The sequence below is a fragment of the Diadema setosum genome, chromosome 5 (genome assembly GCF_964275005.1).
Source record: "Diadema setosum chromosome 5, eeDiaSeto1, whole genome shotgun sequence".
NCBI lineage: Eukaryota > Metazoa > Echinodermata > Echinoidea > Diadematoida > Diadematidae > Diadema > Diadema setosum.
The window spans coordinates 15,127,263-15,150,206 of record NC_092689.1 but is presented as its reverse complement, the minus strand read 5'-3'; the positions used below and the strand labels follow the sequence as shown (position 1 = coordinate 15,150,206).

Sequence of the window (22,944 nt, the reverse complement as noted above, 5' to 3'; positions counted from 1 at the left end):
GCAGTGATGATAATCTAATAGATGGTCATGTCATAGCAGGAAAATTTGGTTCAAATACCACCCAACTAATGCATGCACCAGAGCCAACCCTCCCCTTGACCTATATCTACCGCAGAGTTCAATCAGGAAATTGTGAGAGGGCAGCATTTAGCACCTCACGCAGCAAGGAGTAACCAATTTTGACTTCAACTGAAGTGGGTGTATTTACCGCTAAAGTTTCCATTCAGATAGAATTGGCCAGATGTGATAGCAGCCTGTGATCGCCAACATGGAACATAATCAAACACATTACTACAGTATGAGAGAAATGCATGAGGAATATTTTCCATGTATGTCATATAGCATTCATGGCAGTTTGATTTTCGAACTTTTTGCTTGCTTCATAAGTTTCATTATTTGTTAACCGTATCTCTCCAAATGTCTAATGATGTCATATCTTATATGTTGACAGAAGAAAAACACAAAGGTACTAAATAGTATAGTATCCTCTGTGGTAGCCTATTTTCTATAGAAAGAAAAAGTGTTTTGAGACCGTTTCCCAAGAAGTTGTAAGCCCTCATTTTAGCACCACAATTCAGCTTTTTCGTAACAATTCATTCATAGACAATTGTGTAGCTATCAATGTAATTCCCCTATATACTATAAAACCAGAAACATTCACGGCATAAAACTTTTAATTGTCACTGGCATTGAATGCATAATTTATTGTAGACACTTCTGCATTCATTTTACTTTTGTGAATCTTGGCTCTTCACAAAGTTTGCAAAAAGTTTCATGTGTGCAGAAATTTTTGGTTTTACAGTAAAGCAAGTTGTGAGTGAGGGGTTGAAATCCAAGGTGAATTTTTCTTTGAACTTTATTTAATTTGGCAGAAATCCTTCAGTGAAATTAATGCTTTTGTTTTTATAGATGTGAGTATAGACAATGTGAAATGAATGATGATTTGTAATTTCTCAAAAAGTTTCCATAGACATTGTGAAAAATAGTCTGTATACCATTATGTAACACAACATGCCTCGAGTACAGTTTTTAATTCTCTACAGTGCACAAATTTACTCCATGGGACAATAGCATCGCCAAAGTTATGCGATATTTCATTCAGACATCATATAACATACAAACTATTGTTCCTCTTGCAATAAATTCTCGCTTGTTTTCTATGAAGGTAAGAGCTGGTATGCAACAGCTTTTGCCATGTTAGAGAAAGATCTATAGGCCTAACTAAAACACGAACAGGGTACAGTGAATATCAAAAAGCTGCCATTCATTCTCTCTCCCACTAAATAAACCTATTTTGCATTTACAATGGTTTAAATTCCATTGCCATTACTAACATACATCAAGCCATTTAACAGAGAAGAAAGGGAATTTTCGAGTGTTTCCTTTCAATAGTGCTACACATAACCCGGGGTAGGTACATGTAGGGTCTGCATTCAAGACTAACTGTACTTGGAATATAACAGTTGCTCTCTGGAGCCAGGCATGACCTAGAGGTCATCAAACTTTTTTTCCAGTTACTAATTTGTTTTCCACAATTTAACCTCATTTGTGGCTATGTACTACCGACTCCTGTGTGAAAGCCTTGCAAAGTAAATTACAGTAACACTCCACTCCTTATTAAAATTTACTTTGAGAAGAAGAATAAAGCCCAGCAAAAAGGACGATAACATTTCCTAAAGGTTAGACAAAGAATAAGAATGATTTCTAAACAATGGGTATTCTTGAAATAAGCATTAGAAAGATATGGCCTGGAAAATGTCCTGACATAGCAGCAAATACTGTGTGCAAATTATCTAAATTCTTTTTATTGAAATGTAACAAAAACATGTTAACTTTTAGTCTTATTATGTGGACATGGTGGTGATGGTGGTGCCCAGGTAGTGAGGAGGGGGGGGGGGGGAGGGGGCAGGGTGTCCAATAATTTGAATACTGAAGTAAACCAGCGTACTCTCCAATTGGAACACAAGAAGATGCAAGTAGCATGTGTCGCAGTGGTTTCTGCTTTGCTCATGTACTTTTGCAAAATACGTAGAAAGATATGATATCCCGCTATTTCAAGCAATCATGGCAATGAACAAATGTTACAAATATTGCACACACACCTGCTTTCTTTTGATTTTCAAAATTTTACACCATTCTGTCCATGATGTAGACCTATAGCCTTGAAAATTACAGATTTCTTTTTTAGATATAGGGTCCTTTAACCCATCCACTTTAATAGATGGTGTGTATCTAACAGCAACCCTCCCCCCCCCCCCCCACAAAAAAAGAGGCTCACAATACGAAGTGCTCTCAAAACTGTATTATGTTACTTCTGTAGTGTTGTGTAACTTCTGAAGACCACTCCTCTTTGCCAAAGAGGAGAATTAATCCCTCTGTTAATAGCTAAACTTGAGACAACAAGCCAAGGCCTACCTGTTGTACCATACCACCTGCACTTTATTGAGAAGAGGTCAGAGCGTCCTTGCCTAACCCTTCTTTGGGTTACCCAGACGGAAGAGTGCTATTTGCAGAGTACTTTGCCCCACATGAGAAACACTTCACTGACATTTATTATGATTGTCGGCAGAGATTAAGACCAGTCACATGTTTTGTCATGTTTCATCTTTCATGTTACCAAGGGGTGCTGACTGTACGAAAAATGTTCTAATTACGAGTACTGTTTGTATGTTGACAGATACCTTGTCAATTGCAGTTATGGTTTCAAATGTAGTTCGAGGGTTATCTAGAAATCATGCAGAACGGATTTTGTAGGTGAAGGGCATTTATTTTTGAGAAGGTAGCATCTTTCTATTCTTTTTAATTTGTGACCTCGACCTTACAAGCAGACTTCAGTTTTGTTTGCCTTCTACTCAATTATATGATTGGCACAACTGAAAGTAATTGTTATTTTTGATTGCCAATCATATGAACAATATAACGTCATCCTTCTTCCCCCCCCCCCCAAGAAAAAGGAGGAGAAAAAAAAAAGGAAATGCTTTTTTTATCTTTGATATGAAAGATGTATCAGTGAATATCAATACTTGTAAAGACCACTCCTCTAGTTGTATATTACAGTCTCATCAGCTTAGTATATGCTTATATTCCCTAAGGTAAACCATGAATACATTAGTGATATCTTCCATCATATGGTTTGAGGTCTTATGCATTTAATCATCTCTGATCATATTGTTTCGGTAACCCAACATTCACTAAACCCCAATAGCTACCATAATGGCTAAAGGTATAAAGTCTTCATAATTCAAATCCAACTGTTCTGATCATTCTGCTTGTGTACAGATTGTAGCAAAAAAAAAAGAATAGTTCGGCAATTTTCTACAGCGACTTTGTCCATCACAAATTGAATGTAACAGACCACCAACTTCGATTAGACTTGCAGTATTTCACCCTTTCATGTCTGGCTTCGATTTCTGGTGGATGGAATTGTCAGTAATTTTGTGTTTTCTAGCTTGGGTTTTTAAGTGACGTTTATGAAGGGCAAAGCTTGGTAATCAAATTCTTAATGGGCTCAGGGAGGGGCCCCCGAAGCTGTCACGCCGGAAATGTCATCATATCTCGCTGACAATGACTAGAAAGAGAAGTAATCATCCCTAGCAGTGGGGTGGAACGTGTGTCCAGTCAAGATTGATGGAGCATGGATTTATGATCCCAAGCGAAGCCCTCCCTCGCTGCTCTGCAGTGCCGTGGCAATAAGAACAGAGGGCCATGTCGTGTCCGTCTAATTACCTGATTAGTTTTTGGATGGAATTGGCAGGCATGCAAAGATTTTAAGGAACCAGTTAAATAAGGACTGTTTTATGAAAAGGGCAGCCTTGTAAAAGAAGGGTCTATCTGTGCTGTATCATTGGTAGTAGTGATCTCCGCATTAGGGGAGTCCCAAATTGGGTAGATGAATTGACATCCATAGCTGGTTTGTATCACAAATTAGGAGGACTCGTGGGGGTCGGGTACCTGGTTTAGAGGGGATATGGGGGACGAGGATCTTGTTTGATTGAATTTCAGGGAAGGATGATGGAAACCATATTGATATGATAACAAGGACTCCAATGATATCCTGTTTCTCTTCAAGTTTGACCTTCTTTAAAGGTCAAATGCCAATTAACCTCCAGCCGGTCATGTTTTGAAATGGATTCTATTGAGTCGCTTGTCTTGCTTTCACACTTATTGACTCGCTGTTTACATCTCAATTAAGTTTCTTTAATCATATTTTTATTCCCCAAAGCCATTGAATGTGTGGTATCTTTGCTATTCCATGAAGTGTAAGAAGGATTTCAACAAGAGAATGTGCACCATACCGACACGGCCCAGAAGTGAAATGAGCTGAAACATAGCGTATTGTAGCTTCTGAATGCATCTGCATGCACGCCGTGACTGAATTGTACTGTACTGTAGGTGATGAGTTGATAAAAGCACAAAACGTTTGCTGTTGCAAATAACATCACTGTGTCTGTGGATATTCAAGAATGATTGTGCATCAGCGTTATGCTACCCTGTATGCAGTGATCAATGATTGTGCAATGATCCATATTTGTACAATTATCCTTCACAAACTTTGATAGTGATGAAAATCAGTGTTATGGGCTTTGGATTAGTGTTACCTATTAGTAATACTGGTAGAAGTGTACACCTTTTTGAAATTAATTTTTGCCAGTACACCAGAGGCAAATAGAGTACATGATAGATGTTTGACATTATTCCTGCCACTATAATTATTATTGTCATTGTAGTACATGGAGAGGGGGTATGTCTCACCACTTGAAAACTTTACTAAACAAATCAGCTTGCACAGTATCGTAGGGTTTCACACATCATGGTACAGTACCAGCCAACCATTGTACTGCTTGCGTCCAATATCACTTGAAGGAATTAACACAGCCCATGTTGTGCCATAATTATGTATCTTCAGTTACAGTGCAGATCAAAGTGAAATTGAAGCTGGGGGTAATTGTTTCCTTCCCCTGGGCTTTCAGTTCATGAGAAATTGATTTGTAGCAATCTGGATTCATCTGAGAGACAGTGCATTTGATCACCTGCTCTGATTTGAGATCCGTAATTCATTGATGCAAATTATGATGTCACATGCTTGGTGATATGAACCAGAGAAGTTCCTGAAAAATTTGTTGATTGTCAGATTATGATGTCACCTGCCTGGTGATATGAATCGCACAAGTTCCTGAAAGACATTAGTCGCGTTCACATAGCACAGACAAAATAATGATCGTGATCCAGATACTGAGATATTTTGCACCTGTTCAGACAGAGAGAAATAACCCAGTAATCATTGTCGTTTGCGATAATTTGCCACCCAAACTTGGCATGCCTGAATTGATCCTTGCCTTCTTGATTGTGTGCTGTTTGATTATGCATATTTTGAATGACAGAATAAAAAATCTGGAGATTATTTGCTCCAGCATTCACACACTTGCCATGATGCAAAATATCATGCTGTTTCTCAAATTATTCTGATAATTCCGAAATGATTGCAAGATTTCTTCAGATTTGGATCATGATGCTGATTGCACTATTTAGTGAGATTCTTATGTCCACAGAGGCAGAAGTCTCAAGATTTGGATCGCAACGAAATCTTTAGATTTGTTTCAAGCTAATTTGTGTCTGTGTGAATCCCCACCGATGATGGTCATGAAAGGTATGGAACCCAAGGGTGATGTACTGGACAGTTGTGGATATTCATCAACGTACTGTGAGCAGAATGCCGTGTTATGAGATTCACAACCATCAAGAGGTGTTGAAGGGTGTTGATATGTTTTTCTGTCTCGGCGGAATGTCACGCATCCCCTGTCTACGGAACACGAGCCTCATTGATTGTCTTCTGTTTCATCTGGTGTCTCGATCAATGACAGCGTCTCCAAGCACGGGAAGAAATATTACGAGGAAAAAACATGTGTGCGTGTCACATCATTCATTGATTTCTGAGTGCGAATGTACAACAGCACTGTAACATTTTCACACCTAATATGTTTCCCAGATTGGCTTGGAAAGTTTGTGATCAATTTCTGAAGAGACGCTCTTCTATTGCGAAAGTAGTCTCCTCGATAGAGTCATACCACCTCAGTCCTCGATGTAATTGATAAAATAGAAAGATGACATCAGAATATCCAAAAAGGTAATTGAGTACGGTAATATGTTGTATTGTGTAGATTAGCAAAATATAAACAATTGGCAAAAATTTGTTAACATGGACTAGCCATAACTGATATGACTATTATTCAATTTTCAATCTATGATGTCAAAGTAGGATTGTCAAAATGTTGGTTTTATGCTGTTTTTCCGTTCCTTGTCCAAGACCTAGTTGTTTAAGGCCTTATCAAGCTGCAGTGTATAGAGCTAACATGTGCCTGATGTTTGTTTGTTTGTTTTGCTTTTTTTGGGGGGGTGTATGTTAGCATAAGTTGTCACTCAGGTTGAGACACATTTGTATCAACCTTGTCTGTGGGTCAATAATGCTTGCAGAGGTATACTGTGGCACTACCCCCCCCCCCAAAAAAAAATATTATATACATATATATATATATATATGTATATATATATATATGAAGATTTTGTTTGCAAAAACCGATAAGTCCATTTTTGAAGATTTTGAAGTACGGTCTCCGTCAGAAAGTACAAAATAATACCTTTTAAATGATATATTGGTCACTACATATAAAGGTACATTTTTGAAGTTATGGTCAAAAGAAGCAAAAATTTTCTTATTGTTCTCTTTATTTTTCTTGACCTTTAATCGCAAATATCTCCATTTGGCAAATATGGACTTATCGGTTTTTGCAAACAAACTCTTCATATATATATATATATATATATCTTCTTTTTTTTTACATGTCCAAAAGCTCTCAAGCATGTGACAATATACTGATCAGTATGCTTGTAGATAAAACATTTTAGTCGGAACTTCAAGCCAATTTGAGCATATCTAGACTCTGTCATATTTGAGGAAAAAAAAACCAAAACCTGCATGCTATGTACAAGTGTGCTGTATATGCTATATAGAGCCGACTTATCTTGTTTTCTTGAAAATATCTTTTTTAATCTTTCTGTGTATGTGTAATGGTTCCTTAAACTGAATTGAGGGTTTAAACTTCAAAATCTATTATTCTGTGTGGGTAGATTTTGTGGAATTTGTGGGGTTTTGAAGGAAATTGGTTTCTTCATTATACCTTGACTTGTTCAATGTATTCCAGTCAGGCAGGCACAGAAAGCTGCACCTCAACAGCCAAGGAAAAACATTTTGTGTCCTGGTGATCTTATTTTTAGCAGCACTGTGCCCTACCCTACCCAGAAGAAAATCCTGAATAACAGGAATAAAAAGTCAGCCTTATTGTCTCTTGTAGAGAGAATTTTTTTAAAGTTAAAAACTCGCATGAATTGTTTTCTTTTTTTCCTGAAACCAATCTTCTTTGTTCTTGCTTTTATAAAAAGGTTTATCTATTCATTGCCGCCCAGGCATACATCCTGAAACATATTTGATTTCAGTTGATCTGAGTGGCATGCTGATTAAATTGTATTCTAATTAATGTATAGCATGTTTGTTACAATTACAATGTATGCATGATTTCTGCATACTTGTGGTGTAACTTTGGCAAAATGTGTGGTAGTTTTGTGTTGAAAAAAAAAAAGAAGAAGAATAAAATAACAGGAGGAAGGAGAGAATAAGGGGAAGAAGAAGATGGTAATGATGAAGGAGGGGGAGGAGGAGAAGGAAAGGATTATGAAGACAATAGACGAGGGGGAAGAGAAGAAAATTGTGGAGAAATAGAAGGAAAAATAGGATGAAAGAGGAGAAGGAGAAAGAATAATAAATGGAAGCAGAAATAAGGAGAAAGATGAAGGGGAAAGGAGAAGATGAAGAAAAAAAGAAGTAAGACTTTCAAAAAGCAGAAGAAGAAGAGGAAGAATGAGAATGTGATGGTGGTGATGATGATGATGATGATGATGATGACTGTGCATGAGGCATGTCAACTTCCATCTGTCTGCCCAGACTACAAAACTGTCGAGCCAAATTTCTGTCTCCCATCATGCCATGCCCTCACCAATCGACACCACAATGATATTGATCGCCTTCTGCAAATTGATTTTCCATGCCGTGAATTATGAGATGGAATCATATACCAATTTGTGTTGTGTTAGAGTAGCTTCTGCATGTGGCAAAAATATATATTTTTGAGGCAGTATCATCCAACTGGAGAACAAAGTCTTGTTTTGTTATAGTAGCATAACAACTGACTTCCTCAATTATGAACACAACATGTTTTATACAGTGTGCAGTAGTACAAAATTTAATATATGTAACATGATATGATACTCTTACATCTGAGCTACATGGAAGGGACACTGCAAGTTGTGCATCTCATTGGGGAATACTGTTTGGGATCCCAAAACAAACATTGGTACAGCATCTCTTGAAGTTACAACTCCAGTATTATTACAGGAGACTTTTCATGTTGCAGATGTGACAGCATCCGGTCGGAAGACCTTTTTTCTTTTTTTTTGTCTTCATATGACTAGAAGAGAGCTTACACATTGAGGCAAATATGTGAAGGAAATTTAAGACAAACTGTGTTCTTTACTGCCGTCAGTAGGCACTTTTCTGGTTGCTAATTACAGCTAAGAATTGGCGCTTGCTACATTTGAAACCAGATATCCTCTTCACATGCTCAAGCTCTGTAACAAGCAAAAGGGCCTGCAAGAGAGCAGATATCATTTAAACAAATCATGTTTTAGTGTGTTATTTTAGCATGTTCAAGGAATGCAAGTTACTGAAGAAAATGATTTGTCACATGTGATGGATGTGATGGACATGTCCTCACAGACGACATTTTGTAGCAATTCATACCCCAGGTGGTTGGGTGGGGGCCTGTGCCTAAAAATAACCACATGTATTCTCCAGTTGGTCACTGTCACTGTTAATGACCCTATTGTGAGCTAATTAGCCCTAAATGTAATACCTGCCATACTGGTCCCTATTTTCAATCCTAGTGTCTCCGTTCAGGGTGTAGTGTGGTGCCATATCGACAGATCCTCATGAAAATCTATATCTGAATTGATTTTGCTGAGTGTCACTAGCACTTTTGTGGTCCTCATAACAACCAGATATCAAGTTCTTTAATTCTATGCATGTTTCATTGTGGATTTTGAGATCAAATGATTATGATCTAAATTTAAGCCTCTCCGAGGGTTCTCATGTAAACCTTATGACCTTGCCTACATGTAGGCCCTATGTTTCAACTGCAAAATGATGTTTAATATGGGAGTAGCATGTGTGAAATTTTGTTTCAAACACATATCTCAAGCATACTGAATGCATTTAGATGAGGTATATGTAATACAGGGAAACCGTGTTATAAAAAAATTGTTTACAATGAGGTCCTAGTACCGGTACCTCTTTTGACAAAGGTGAATTTTGTGGTTCCAATTTTCTGTTAACGCATTTAGTTGGTCTCTTTCTATTACTTTCAGAACAAGGTACCACTGATCAGGAGTCTAAATGGGCTGCCTAGCAACCTTGCAATAGTGGGTTTCCCTGTACCGATCTAATTTTTGTGAATAGAACTATTAGAAGTTTGATGCTCATATTCATCTTGGTGTGTGTGTGTGTGTGTGTATGCATGTGGACTCTCTTTTCACTCATCTGATTATGAAAAATGCATATTCATACCAAAATGATTAATTTCAGGCCACTTGTAAATATTTTTTAGGTCAGTCGACAGCACAACTGGATGAAAGCTTCACATATTTTCTCCTAGATTTTGTAACATGGCGTTGTACTTGTCAACATGTTGACAATGTCAACCATGCATCTGATGTGCATTGTTAAACCATAGCTTGTGGCCCACAAACTCCACCAAAGAATGCCATATTTGCCAGAAATCACAATGACTTCCGCTGGCAAATAAACGTCACGGAAGAGCTTTTGAGTTCATCAAGATTCAGTGGGTAGTTGCAGCGGTGGGACATGTCATGCATGTCTGCCTGGCACCCCCACACAGTTAACATTCTTAACATATTGTTGCAATGCCGACTTTCGGATTAAAGTTGATGCGATATTTACTCTGAGGCAATGATCTAGATAGTGCTTTTAATTCCCATTGCATTCATACAAAGCAGCACATTTTGGGGGTCACAATCCTGATCATGATCCAAAGTAATTGTTTACAGTGAGAACAAAAATAACTCATTTTGACAGTGAGAGCGCTGAATAAAAAAGACGGAACCTTGATCATGACCCAAATTTCAAATTTTTGCAATGAGAATGACACTTTATTCTGTAAGTATCTGTCCTTTATACCTTGGGTATTTTTTTTAAGTTGTTGGCTTCTTTCATCATTGCAAAGTCACTTTGTTGCCAAAAGTCAGTATTGATCAGATATCTGATGAATTATAGCTCTAGCAGTACCAAAGTTTAGTAGAAGAGTGGGCAAAGTTAAATGTCATAATGATGATGTCTGTTAGGAACGAGCTGACAATGTGAATGGTTATATTGGTATTTTCCTTCATACTGATACTTTGGCTTTTTTTTTGGGGGGGGGGGGGTGGAACTATGACCCCGTTTACAGTGCGAGGCTCGGCCGCGGCTCAGCCCAGCCCTGCTTCAGTGTAAACGTGCAAAAGGCCAAATGCGGGGCCAAAATTGGCCTCGCATTTGGCCTCGCTCTGGAGGTGGTCTCGGCTCGGCTGCGGCCGAGCCCAGCCTTTTCTCAGTGTAAATGCAAACTGGGCCAAATGCACGGCCAGTTTTAGTCTGGCTCCCAAACCCTCTGCCCGTACTATTTCGCTATTCAGGATATTAACCCCCTCAATGTCGAAAGCTAGTGTAGTTTAAGGTGGTTTTGTCCTGCAAAGGATTTTTCCTTTGGCAAAGGCCTTTGCCCGAACGGCGACTTCGTCGCCACGGAATCCAGTTAGCAAAGGGTCTGAAAACCAGACTATACCAAATTGCATTTGTTTACAAGCAGAGCGCCACTACGGCAAAATATTGAAAGGTTTGAATTAAAAGCGCGGCCGAGCCCGGCAGTGTAAACGGACAAAATTGCGGGGCTCGGCCGCGCAATTGAGGCCGGGCTCGGCTGCGGCTGAGCCGCGGCTGAGCCCGGCCCCGCACCGTAAACGGGGGTCTTATTCTGCTTATGTCTGCTCCCCTCCCCCTTCCTGAGTTGTTATGCAATAACAAACCAACTTTCTGGAATCTAAATACTACTCCATATTTAGGTGGACTAATGAATGGAATTAAATGAAGAATGCCAAATGGGAGAGATCTTATCAAAATTGTACATAAATTAAGAAAATCATGTGACTTTAAAGTGGCACATGATTTCACACACTGACATATCATTTAAAATCCTTACACACAGCTTGCATTTTCAATAAAACCAAAGATAATAAAAGCACAAATAAATTGTTTGGAAACACCCCAAAACATGCAAAAATAATGAAGTTTCTTTAATAGCAAACTGTAGAAATGTGATGAATTTTTATCAGAATGTCATCCATTGGCATTTGTTATAAAGGTGGGATGAGGCTCATAGGACGGTGTGGCCTCATTGCCAGCGAATATAGTAGTTTCAGATGTGGGTGTGGTGTGGGTGAAGTCTGCTCCCTGAACAACTTCATTTCAGCATACATTCACAGAGAGCAAGGGTCCACAACCAGTTTAACTTCACTGATAGGTGTGGTAACAGCAGAGAAGCCAGAAAGGAATTTCAGGGCGCAAAGCTTTTGAAGGGTTTTAGCAGTCAGTGATCTGCATAGGCAAGTTTCACAGCAAATTAACAAATGCTATCTGATGATATACTTGATAGCAAAACAAAAGTATACTAGAACAAAACTAAAGCAAACAAACAAAGAAGAACATTGGGCTGAATCTGGATGATTGGGACGATTGTCGGTCCGGAAAAGAAGAGGCTGGAACCTGTCTCTTCCAGCAAGGTCTGTTTGCCGGGTCAATGAAGTTTCCAGCTGTCCAAAGTCCATCCAGACCATGTCCGATCACAGCTGTCTCTTCCCTGACCATCTGCTGTCCTGTCGTACAGGAGATCACCGTCAATAGTGCCATCTCTCATTGCATTCAAATAACATGTTTTTGGGGGTCACATGGACATCTCTCATTGCATTCGTAAAAATAATGATATTTTGGGTTGTGATCAGGATCACCACCCAAATTTTGAAATTTTTACAGTGAGAACAGAAATATTTTTTTTTCCCATGAGATTTGAATTGCGATCCAAGTCACAATAATTTGTGCATTTTTTTTTTTTTTTTTTTTGGGGGGGGGGGGCAAAAAGATGCAGAGTTGTACGGTGTGAACAGTGACCACAAAAAATGTCAAAATTTTTATATCCTGATGATGCACCACTTGTATGGCTACTTACTATTTTGCCAGCTGTAGCACACCAAAGAATGTAGTAAGCATACAATTATTTATGTACATGTGTAGGTCACATCAGGCAAATGATCGCAACCCAAATTTCCCCTTTTTGACATTGAGAACAATGCATCAAAAAGACACTATTCTGATCATGACCCAAATTTTGAAACGTTTTACCATGAGAAAGAACGCAATGACATTTTTTTTTTTTTTTTTTTGCTGCTCCTATCCAATCTGATTAGAAGATGTCAATTTTTCAGAGAATATATTCTGCACTACCAACAGCATTGTGATGTGGCATTAGGTTCATGGTCTAGTTGTGGAAATGCTGATATGCCATTTATTATGTAATTTTAGCCATACAATCCACATTCCACAGAACTGTGTGGTATTTGTGCAGTGTACACAATCATGGTTTTACACACCTTATTGCCTCTAAATGTGTCTGCAAATATTGACTTTGTGGTATATAATTGGTCCATATTTTTCAATCAGTATGGGTTCCCAAGACTTAAAGCAATAAGTTGCCTTCCTGTTTTTTGCCTTCCTGTTTTTAACCAATCTTAGAATAGTTTGAATACCACCCACATCCATTTTTTGTTTTGCTCTTTGTTTTGTGGCATATTTTACGTTGTGCTATCATTTACTGTATGAAATATTGTCTATTTTTGAAATGGTTCAGTTTGCAGTAAGCCGCTGAAAAGGAAAACCATGCATATCTGTGTTCTCTGATTGATTCTTTTTTCTTTTTTTTTAAGTGAGATTAATTAGATTCCCTTTGTCAAGCACAAATTGTGTAGGTGCACTGCAAACGATGTCATGCTGGTTAATCCAAAACAAAACTGTAGCAATGCAACTGGATCAGCATAATTATGTGGGGGTGGACTATTTTTTATATATTTGTCTAAATGAATGGATGAGAAGTAGAATGATAACAGCTTTAATGCAAGATTATGCTTTACGTTATTCAGAAATGTGTACAATGCTGAGAACTGGGTGATGGATAATTTATAAAATGTAGGAAATGAGATTTCAGCTTGATTTCAGGGAAGCAGTGCCAAATGAAATTGGTATGCACAATATGTGCAAGGCCTAAGAGCTGTGCATTAATGTGTGCATACTGGAGACATTGTGGTGATACTTCAAAAATGACTACTGCAAAAGATTCAAGTTGAAATTATGTGTGCTGTCAATAACTTTTCCTAAGGCGTATAATGCTCACATGATGACTAGTTATTAGCGAATATGCAGAATTGTTCTACCCTTAGGGCTTGGAATGCTATATTGGGGGGAAGTTAAAAGTCTGTTGAGCTCGTTTTGGGAATTGTAGGCTCCCGTAACAGCATTTTAAACACTTTGGATGGAACTTTCTGTGTATTCCATAGCTCCCTCTCCAGTTGTCTATAACAAAGTTGCTTGCTAGGTGCGTTTTTATTGTCTCAATCAAGTCATCTTTTTTTTTTTACAAGCATTAAGGAATCATACAGAAATATTTTTTTTTTTCATTAGAGAAAAATAATCTGTCAAACATAAGTCCTCCTCAGATGTTACATTTATTGTACTGTATAACAGTGTGTCTATTCCCTTTTTTTTTTTGTATGTCCGCTCTTCTGCATTCATACTGGTATATGTACCCAATCCTTTGCAATATCAATCCAGGGGGTGTCTTATCATTACACTTACATCATGAAATCCAGTCTGCTTGTGTCCACGATGGCGCGTGTTGTAGTTACATTTTTTTCCCCTTTTTTCTTCTTTTTCCTTTTTTTTTTCTTTCTTTTTTCTTTTTTTCCTTCCTAAGTTGATAACATGTCAGTTGACATTGGTTTCTTTGATTTTGTTTCATATAATGTGTGTAGTTTCATTAAGTCATTATTTGTTCTCTTATGTATCTTCTGAGGGTCCCATACCCTACAAGCTTTGCTTTTTAGTGGGACCCTCCATTTTCATTCCAATCCTTGTATTATGCATATGTAGGCCTATATACCTTAGAAAATGAATTTATGTTTTTACTCGTGATCACATGTATGTGTTTTTTTTTAATTGTTACAAATATGTTCTGTTAATGCATTGTATATAATTTTCCCTGTTTATTTAATGGAAATGAAAAATAAAGTTGAAGTTGAAGTTGCTCTTTCCATGCTTTCTATAAATCATTATATGTGATTGAAGTGTTAGGGGTCTACACTGTACTGTTTGCGGTTATTGGAAGTCAAGTAAGAAATCACATACATGTACTTTTCTTTTTTTTTTTCTTTGTACTGCTCGAGGCATTTTTGCAAGTTCCTATTGGTTAAAGCATGGACCAACTACAAAAGTAGTAGGTCCATGGTTAAAGGGATTATATAGTTTGGGTTGAGATGGGGATTGAGGTGTTAACTTTTGCACGATGGTTAAAAACCACTTATATGATGTGTAAACAAGCATACAATTCTAACAGGAATTGAAGGTTTGTTTAATGAAATCAGTTTAGAAATGGCTGAGATATCAAATCACAAAGTAAAATAAAGTGATCCCAATAAAAGGTGGGACCAACCTTTTTTTTAGGACCACTTTGTTTTTGGATATCACAGCCATTTCAAAACCAATTATTATCAAATAAACTTTTAATTCCTGATAGAATTATATCCCTCTCAAATTTCATGTAAGTGGTTTCTAATTATCTCACAAAAAAAAATTAAAACTGGAGTCCCAATCTCAACCAAAACTATATAAGCCCTCTAAAGGAATAATGTTGTGAGAAACTGCCCATTAACAACCACTTGTTAAAAGTTATTAAAGAATATCAAGATTCTTAAGAAAAGTTGTGAGAGAAAAACAGAAAGATAAATAATGTAGACAGATGGATAGGAGTGTACATACAACATTTATACACACATGTATGAAAACAAAGAGGTACACATGCATGATTGCCAGGCATTTTTTTAATCTTTTCGTACAAAATGATGCAAACAGGAACATAGGATATCATATATCTGCTTTTTTTTTCTGAATGTAAGAATCAGAAAGGCATAAGTATTGAAGAGAATTTACTGACGAAGAGATGAAACTGTTTCACAGAACTGCTCCATCTCAAGAGCCTGCATCACCACAGTGAGAGAGATGGAGAGAAGAGAAAGATATTGAGTGGAAAATGCTGATTCAATTTAAAGAGACATATGCACAAGCTATCCACTCCACCATTTCTATATTGGCATTCCCATTGCAGACAATTTGAATGTTTGTTCATGGAGCAGCAAATGGGAGTTGTTCAACGTCTGTCATGCATGTTGATCTTGTTATGAATGCTGATGCGCAGGCTGCTGCCAGAGGCTTGTCCAGGGTTCTGTGTGAAAGGAAAGATGAGGGAAAAACAAAACAGGTTAGGAGAGAGAGAATGTTACATTAATTTACCTTTAGAAACAAGCTTAAACATTTCCCACAAAAAAAAAACCCTGTATTTTCGGTCATCCTTGTTCTTCTTTATTGATCTTCAAAGTGAATCCCACCCCACAGAGAGCCTTGTTTTGATAAGTAAACAGCATCATAAAAGCAGTGACTTTGCAACAGTTTGAGCAAACTTGGACAGGTGGCAGGAAAATTACTACTATATGATTGTGTGAAGTTCACCGGGTGTAAGCTAAACAATGTTGGAGACAATAATTTGTTAAAATATAAAAATGGCAGATATGTGCAAATTGTATTTTTTTTTTACTCTATTTATTCTTTATTGAATTTTAAAGTAAATCTTACCCCATAGAGAGTACTGGTTTGATAAGTAAACAGTGTAATAAAAGCAGTGTCTTTACGCCAGTTTGAGTATAATTTGACAGGTGACATGAAAGTTATAACAAAATGAATGTGTGAAGCTCACAGGTGTATTGAAGAGCTAGACGATTTTTTTCGATATTCATTCTTTTTTTTTCAAACATCATAATTGAAGTCATTTGCGTTCAGTTGTACTAAGAAAGCAATACCAGAAATATTTTCTTTTCATAAACTTTTATTAATCAGTAAGAGTTGCTGTAGTGACCACATTCTGTTCTGATTTTAAGTGATATATTGAGATGCATTTCAGTGAAACTGAACAGACATGCAGAAGATAATCAATTGAAATGTTGATCCCTTGGCCGGTAGAGTCATTTGACAAAAAATTTAAATCAGTTGCATTGATGTTGAGGTGATGACAGGTTTCACAGTTTGTTTGTTTGTTCGTTTATCTGTTTTTGCCTTTGCAGGAATACTGCTTAAAGACGTTTGTTCTACATTAGGAACTTTTTTTCTAAACTACAGCACAGTAACTGTTTTTGTTGGAAATAAAAATAAATGAAATGAAATGAAAGAAAAACCAATTATAGATTTAGGAAATTGTTTGAAAAGTATTATAAAGCTCTGCTGTTGGTAATCAACTCATTAAACCTAAATTGAATGCACTATAATGTTTTAGCAAATGATGTCGGTTTCGACAATTGTTTGAAATGCTTAGTTTTATTTCTTCTTGTTTACACAATTGTATTTTGTCATTTTGTAATTTCAATACTGTGCAGAAAACATTTTAAGCATTTGTGTTCAGGTTCAGGTAACTAATGCTACATTTCAGCTTTAACTTAACTCGATATGTTTGATGGTAGATAAGCGGGCACCAATGAGGTATTTCACGGTCTGTGGTTGACCACAGGAATTTTTACAGTACCTGTGCACAAAAAGTAATGAATGGTTTGAATATACTCCGACAGTGATTTAGCCTAGATAAGTCCCCTCATGAAGAATCGTAAAGCTCCTTGTAGTATTGTACCGCCACTCAAGGGCAAATAACTTTTTGTTCCACTTTGTAGAACTGTGCTTGCATTTAAGTCTGGTCTATCCAAGGAGGTATGTTCTCTCATACCTCCTTGGTCTATCACCAGAATGTTACATTTCAATCCCTGAATGGCTGTTCTGTGTGGGCTGCTCTCGCAAACTGGATTTGTTTGTTTGCTTTTCGTCAACTTTTTTATTTTGTTTGTATACTCTTTTATTTATGTAGTTGCTGGATTGTTTTTGTCTTTTTCAGGAGGGGGTGGGGGTGGAGAGGGGAGGTTGTTAACAGTCTACCGGCAGCGTTCGCTCGCACTGTGCAAAACGTGAACATTTTATTTTTCGTCTCGCGAAGTCTCGCGTGCAGATTTCGGTGCACGAGATTATGAGAGAAGGCAACAGGCTTTGCGAGATCAATTGCTGATGTCTTTTAGAAGTACACTGCTCGCATTATTTTTAGACAAATATTGAAATAATACCTTACAGAATATGCACATCTTTTTAACAAAAATATTATCAAAACCAAAACAATTTATGTGAGGAAGAAAACCGGCTTTCTTTTTTTTCTGCATTTTGTAAGGTGTCAGACTTTGCTGGATCCTGACCCTTCTACAAATTGGACGGCAACACCAATTGCATCGTTAGAAAGCCAAAACTCTAGCGAACATTTTGATAGCAGTCTCGTTTGGGCTCAAAAATAAAACATTTTCGCTATTTGTCTTCAAAGTGACGGAAATTTTGTGAAACGACGCGGACTCCGAAACCGGCTTCCACTGTTTCTCTACGGTACGTGTCCGTATTACGTCACTTTATCGTTATTTTTTAGTTGTGCGACGCAGTGCCTTCTGTGCGACTGTAGTCCCGTACATAAAGAACCATGGGGGATTATTAAATCTAATACAGCTGTAACTAGTCAGTGTAAAATTTTAGATAACACACTGTCAGTTGTCTATTAAAAGTCTAAACACCGTAGAACGGAAGTTCTACACACTTGTACATTAGCTGTAAGTGTAACTGGTAACAGTAACCTACGATTTGTAGGTTGCACTCGTAATTCGTGCATGTTTGTTTCTGACTTGCATGAAATATCTACCGGTATAGGGTCTAGACTACAGATCTAAGGCTTGTTGAATACAGTCAAAAAAAAAAGTTGTACATTCAGTAGGTTGTAGCCGATAGTCTTGAGTCTTATTAAAAAACCCATCAAGTTTATGTAGGGCTAGGGGGCCTAGTTAAATGTTTAAATTTGTGGAAGTCCGGTAAGATAAAGAATGCAAATGGTAACTTTTAAAAAAGTTTTTGGTCTGTCTGTTTATTTCATACTATTAATCTGCGCATCGCGCATGCCTTTCTTTGAAGTTTGATCTACAGTTGTACAAGATCTACCCGCCCACATGTGATATTTCTTACAGTGCTATAATTATCCATGAATCATGATCAAGCAAAATAAAGTAGTAGTACTAGTACCAAGAGTTATTAATCGTGAATTACATGTGGTTCAATCATAAAAATTGTACGGTCCTTGGCGTAACATTTTCTTAGAGTTAGACTATCGGTATCCGTCTCTTCACTGTGGGATTCTTAATAAATTACTGACATTCATCACTGTCATTGGGACATGTACAGCTGACCATACATGTCCCAATGTAAGATAAGAAGTCTGTCGTGAAGAGACAGATACTGTCGGTCTAACTTTTTTTGGTACCTCACCAAATGATAGTTTCATCCCAATCGCAACAAACAAAAATTGTTTTACGTTAACTTTTACAAAGTGATATATACCACATATAGAAGAAGAAGAAGAAGAAGAAGAACTGAATGTACAACTGTAGTAAAGGCACACGGCTGGGCCTACATGTACAAATGTAGCACATTGATTGACTGTTTTCAGAGTTTATTTTTCATCAAATTAATTTTTGTTTTATTTTCCTGGCTGTACACAGGTTGTGATGTACAAACAGCTGTACACTGTTGTCGCATTGCATCTGTTCAGGCTAATGTGTACATGTAGACCTTGGTTTTCAATTAGGCTAACTACAAGTACGTCCGCGTTAAAAAATTTTAGGGTGTCTACCCGTCAATTCGAAGCTTTAGGCTATCATTGTACATTTATATAACTATTAGAGAATAGATCAGTAACCATGGTAACTGGAATCTATCATACATTGTATTTTGATTGTTTAACATCTTCTTTCTGAATTCCTTGCAGTCAAAATACTGGACATTCAAGGAAAGTTCCTGGCTTCGAACTTCATCATGTAGCACATTCCACTTACTGAGTCGGTTCCCAGAAATGCAGAAACTCCACTGTGGGATAGCTCCTTCAAGCAAAATGACCGAGTAAGTAAATTCATGTTCTGATCTTTCTTTTTTTCCTCCTTTCTTTCTTCTGCAGATTTAAGTCCCTCCTTCAGACTCCAGTTCTGAAGATTCTTGCAGTAGTCTGGGTTGTCATATGAAGATATAATATTTTTAACGCTGTATAGTGTACTACTCCACCTGGGGTTTTCACCCTGATCTTCACAAGTAGTGTTGTTCATCTTTTAATGTCCTATGTACAATTTGTACGCACACTGTATGTAAAAGAAAGTCTATAGTACTGTAAGGAGATGTCCTTAAAAAATGAAATAAAATAATTATACTTTTGTAGGGTTTTGTTTGTTTTTGCATGTCAACATTAATGTCCATAGCTCTTGAAGATGGCTGGTACCATTAGCATAACAGTAGGGAAAGGGGGTGTCAACCCCCCCCCCCCCCCCATCATTTTCCTGAATGATACTCACTAAACAAAAGGGTAATAATTCTGACATTTGTTGTGTGTGTGTGTTGGCGGGTATTGAGCAAAATCCTGTGAGAATTTATCTCTCTCTTTCTGTCTTTTCTGTTTTTGCTTTTCTTTTTCTTTTTTTTTTCTTTTTTTTTTTGGGAGGGGTCCAATCATTTGCACTGGAATTTAAAACTATGAAATTCATTAAAATGTTTTCCTGAAATATAAAATTTGTTCTTTATCTTTGCTTGTATAGCATTTATAGATTCATTGAAACATTTTTTTTTTTGAAAATATTTTTCTTGAGTTTCTTTGATGTTTAACAGTGCAGTCATGATGTTTATTTTCTTTCCTTTTCTGCATTTCTTTTATAGATGGCTGAAGGTTCACATCTATGGTGTTTCAATGGTACAGAATCTGGAACTGGATCGAAATGATGCACAAGTATTTGTTACCCTGGAGCAAAAAATCTCTTATTTAGTGGAAAAGATTGAACTGTGTGACATTGACACTAGTGGAGGTGATGCAGCACTTTTACGCGTATGTAGGTACAAACAGCCTTTCGTCAAGTGTGCGGAATATTGATAGACATTCTTCTCAGAAGTTATATAACTTAGCACATGAAAAGTACCCAACAACAAAAATCCTTTTGAGTGGAATTCTTGCCAGGTTGGGCTGTGATTGTTTGCACGATAGATACCCGGGTTTACCGGTACATATGATAATACGTTGCAACCAAATTGTTCAACTGCTCTTGCATCAACTTGTGTAAAATTTTACTTTGTTCATTACAGCAAATACAAAGGCTGTTCATGAAAAGGCAACCTTTAGGAAGCGTGAAAGAAGAAACTTAAAACAAAATCGCAAACTAACAAACAAACAAAAATGGAAAAAACGTAAGAGTGGCCGGTGAAGAAGGATGGCCCCTCTTCTAAAGCCTCCCGATTTCCAACTCAGCCACCCAACCCCTTCAAGGGGTTTACATCCCGTATGAGTACAACTGTATATTTCATCTGGAGACGGATGCTGACACAGTAACGGAATGTGAGACAGTGAAAGAAAGTATGTGTTTGTTACACTTTTCCTGTTTAAGCCATTGTAAAAATAAACATTCTTGCTTTTAATCATTTGCTATGTTTGAGAAGATTCTATAGGCACCCACAGGTATGCCTGTATAATGTACAAAATATAAGCCAGAAGTCCGTTTCAGTAAAGTTAGATATAATATGTACATGTACAATGCACATTGAGCTTCCTAAAAATGCAATTAACATTATCAAGATTTCATTACAAAAGTTTACCGATTTTGAAAAAATGTTAGTTTTCTAAGTGTTGCATGATTAAGCAAAATGATAAGTGCATACAGTATTTTGGTGCATTGTATTTGCATTTGATTTTTTTTTTTCTGAAAGAGAAGCAGTTATTGGCACAATGTATGTGATTTTGTTTTCACATATATTATTAAACATAAGTTATGTTGGGATTCATGTGTGCTGTCTCTATGTTATTTTGTGATGATTGGAAGGACTTGCTTCTTGTGTTTTGTATGAGCATGTTTCTTTTGGGGAAAAAAGTGTGTTGCATGTCTCCAATGCAGAATGAGAATATCAGTTTGTATGTTGATAAATTCCCTGAAGACTTCGACCACCTCCACCGCCAGCACTACCTGGTATAGGCTTATCCCTTCATAAACTGTACATGTACCCTCAAATGTTATTATTCACAAATGTACATTGTATAATGTGTGACAAGGATGTGATTATATTTTGCCCATTTAAAGCTGTGTATATTTACAGTCACACATTTTTATTTAAGTATAATCTCAATGAAATGATCTACATAGATTTTTTTTTTTCTAATCAGCGGTTGAAATTTAGAAGCCTATTAATAAATAACAACAATTCAACAAGCAATATAACAAAGAATCACAACTATCAAAAAAAGAAGCTTGTCAAAATTCAAGACAAACAAATAATTATAACCAGAATACAGTTCCTATATACATGTGTAATTTGAAGAAAACTTGTTTAATCAACACATTGAATAGCACAGCTATGCTTGTTCAGTATTTTCTCAACTACGGTAGTCGTCATTAACTCGATTACAGGACAATTAGTTACCCTTGTGTGTGTGTGTGTGTGTGTGTGTGTGATATGCATGCTTCTACCGAATTTGATATGTTGTTTGTTTCTTGTGCAGATGTGTCAGTAAATTCCCTGAAGATGCTAACCATTCCCCCACCGACTCTGCATACCGGTACCATATAACTCATAACAAACGATTCATTCACAAAAAGTATAAAAGTCTGACAGGGTTTATAACCTGTAAGTTTTATCTTGGCCACTGTTAATTTTTGTGTAGAATCAGAAACCCATTTTAACTAGATATATCAAAACAACAATTACATGGCAACACTTGTATCTTGTCAACAAGTCGTGATGTACACGATCACACGACCAAGGCCGAGCTATACAGTAGGTATGGCCCCTCTGGTAGTGCAACTGAACAGCACAATTTTCAATATGTGGGACTGATGTAAGTTTTTGTGGACGTGAGTCATTTTCTCTCATTTACGACAGTGATATAAGAAAAAAAAAGACAGAAAATATCATTCTGATAATTGTTACACAAAAAAGCAACAATGAACAGAATTTGAAGCGATTCTAGCGTTTTTGGAGTGCTTCGAGTTGCCCTCGTTCATTCAGCAGAATCGCCATGCCGATGATGTCACAGCGCGGGGTTGTGATTGGCTAACTAAGGTCGTCTGCGACTTCGCCAAGTTTTGAGCATTTTTGGATGTGTACATGGATGCTATTTTGCTGGATCCTGACCCTTCTACAAGCAATGGTTAAAAAATAGTGGTATTTCTGAAAACCTAGATAAATTTCGCTTCGAATGATGTATGATTTTAGTGGGCTCAGAAGCAAATGATATTGAAATATACAGTCCTTTCTCAATTTTTGATCTTGTGATTTTGATCTCACTTTTATCCTCCATTTACTATATTTTTCTGAGTGAGGAA

General features: G+C 37.1%; 1 long non-coding RNA gene across 1 annotated transcript; it reads left to right on the top strand.

Annotated features, from left to right (window-relative positions):
• Positions 1-17,788: 17,788 nt before the first annotated feature.
• Positions 17,789-21,399, top strand: LOC140229130 (uncharacterized). Its single transcript, XR_011901270.1, has 3 exons — positions 17,789-17,941; positions 19,365-19,495; positions 20,297-21,399. It is a non-coding gene; the product is annotated as an uncharacterized lncRNA (long non-coding RNA).
• Positions 21,400-22,944: the final 1,545 nt, after the last annotated feature.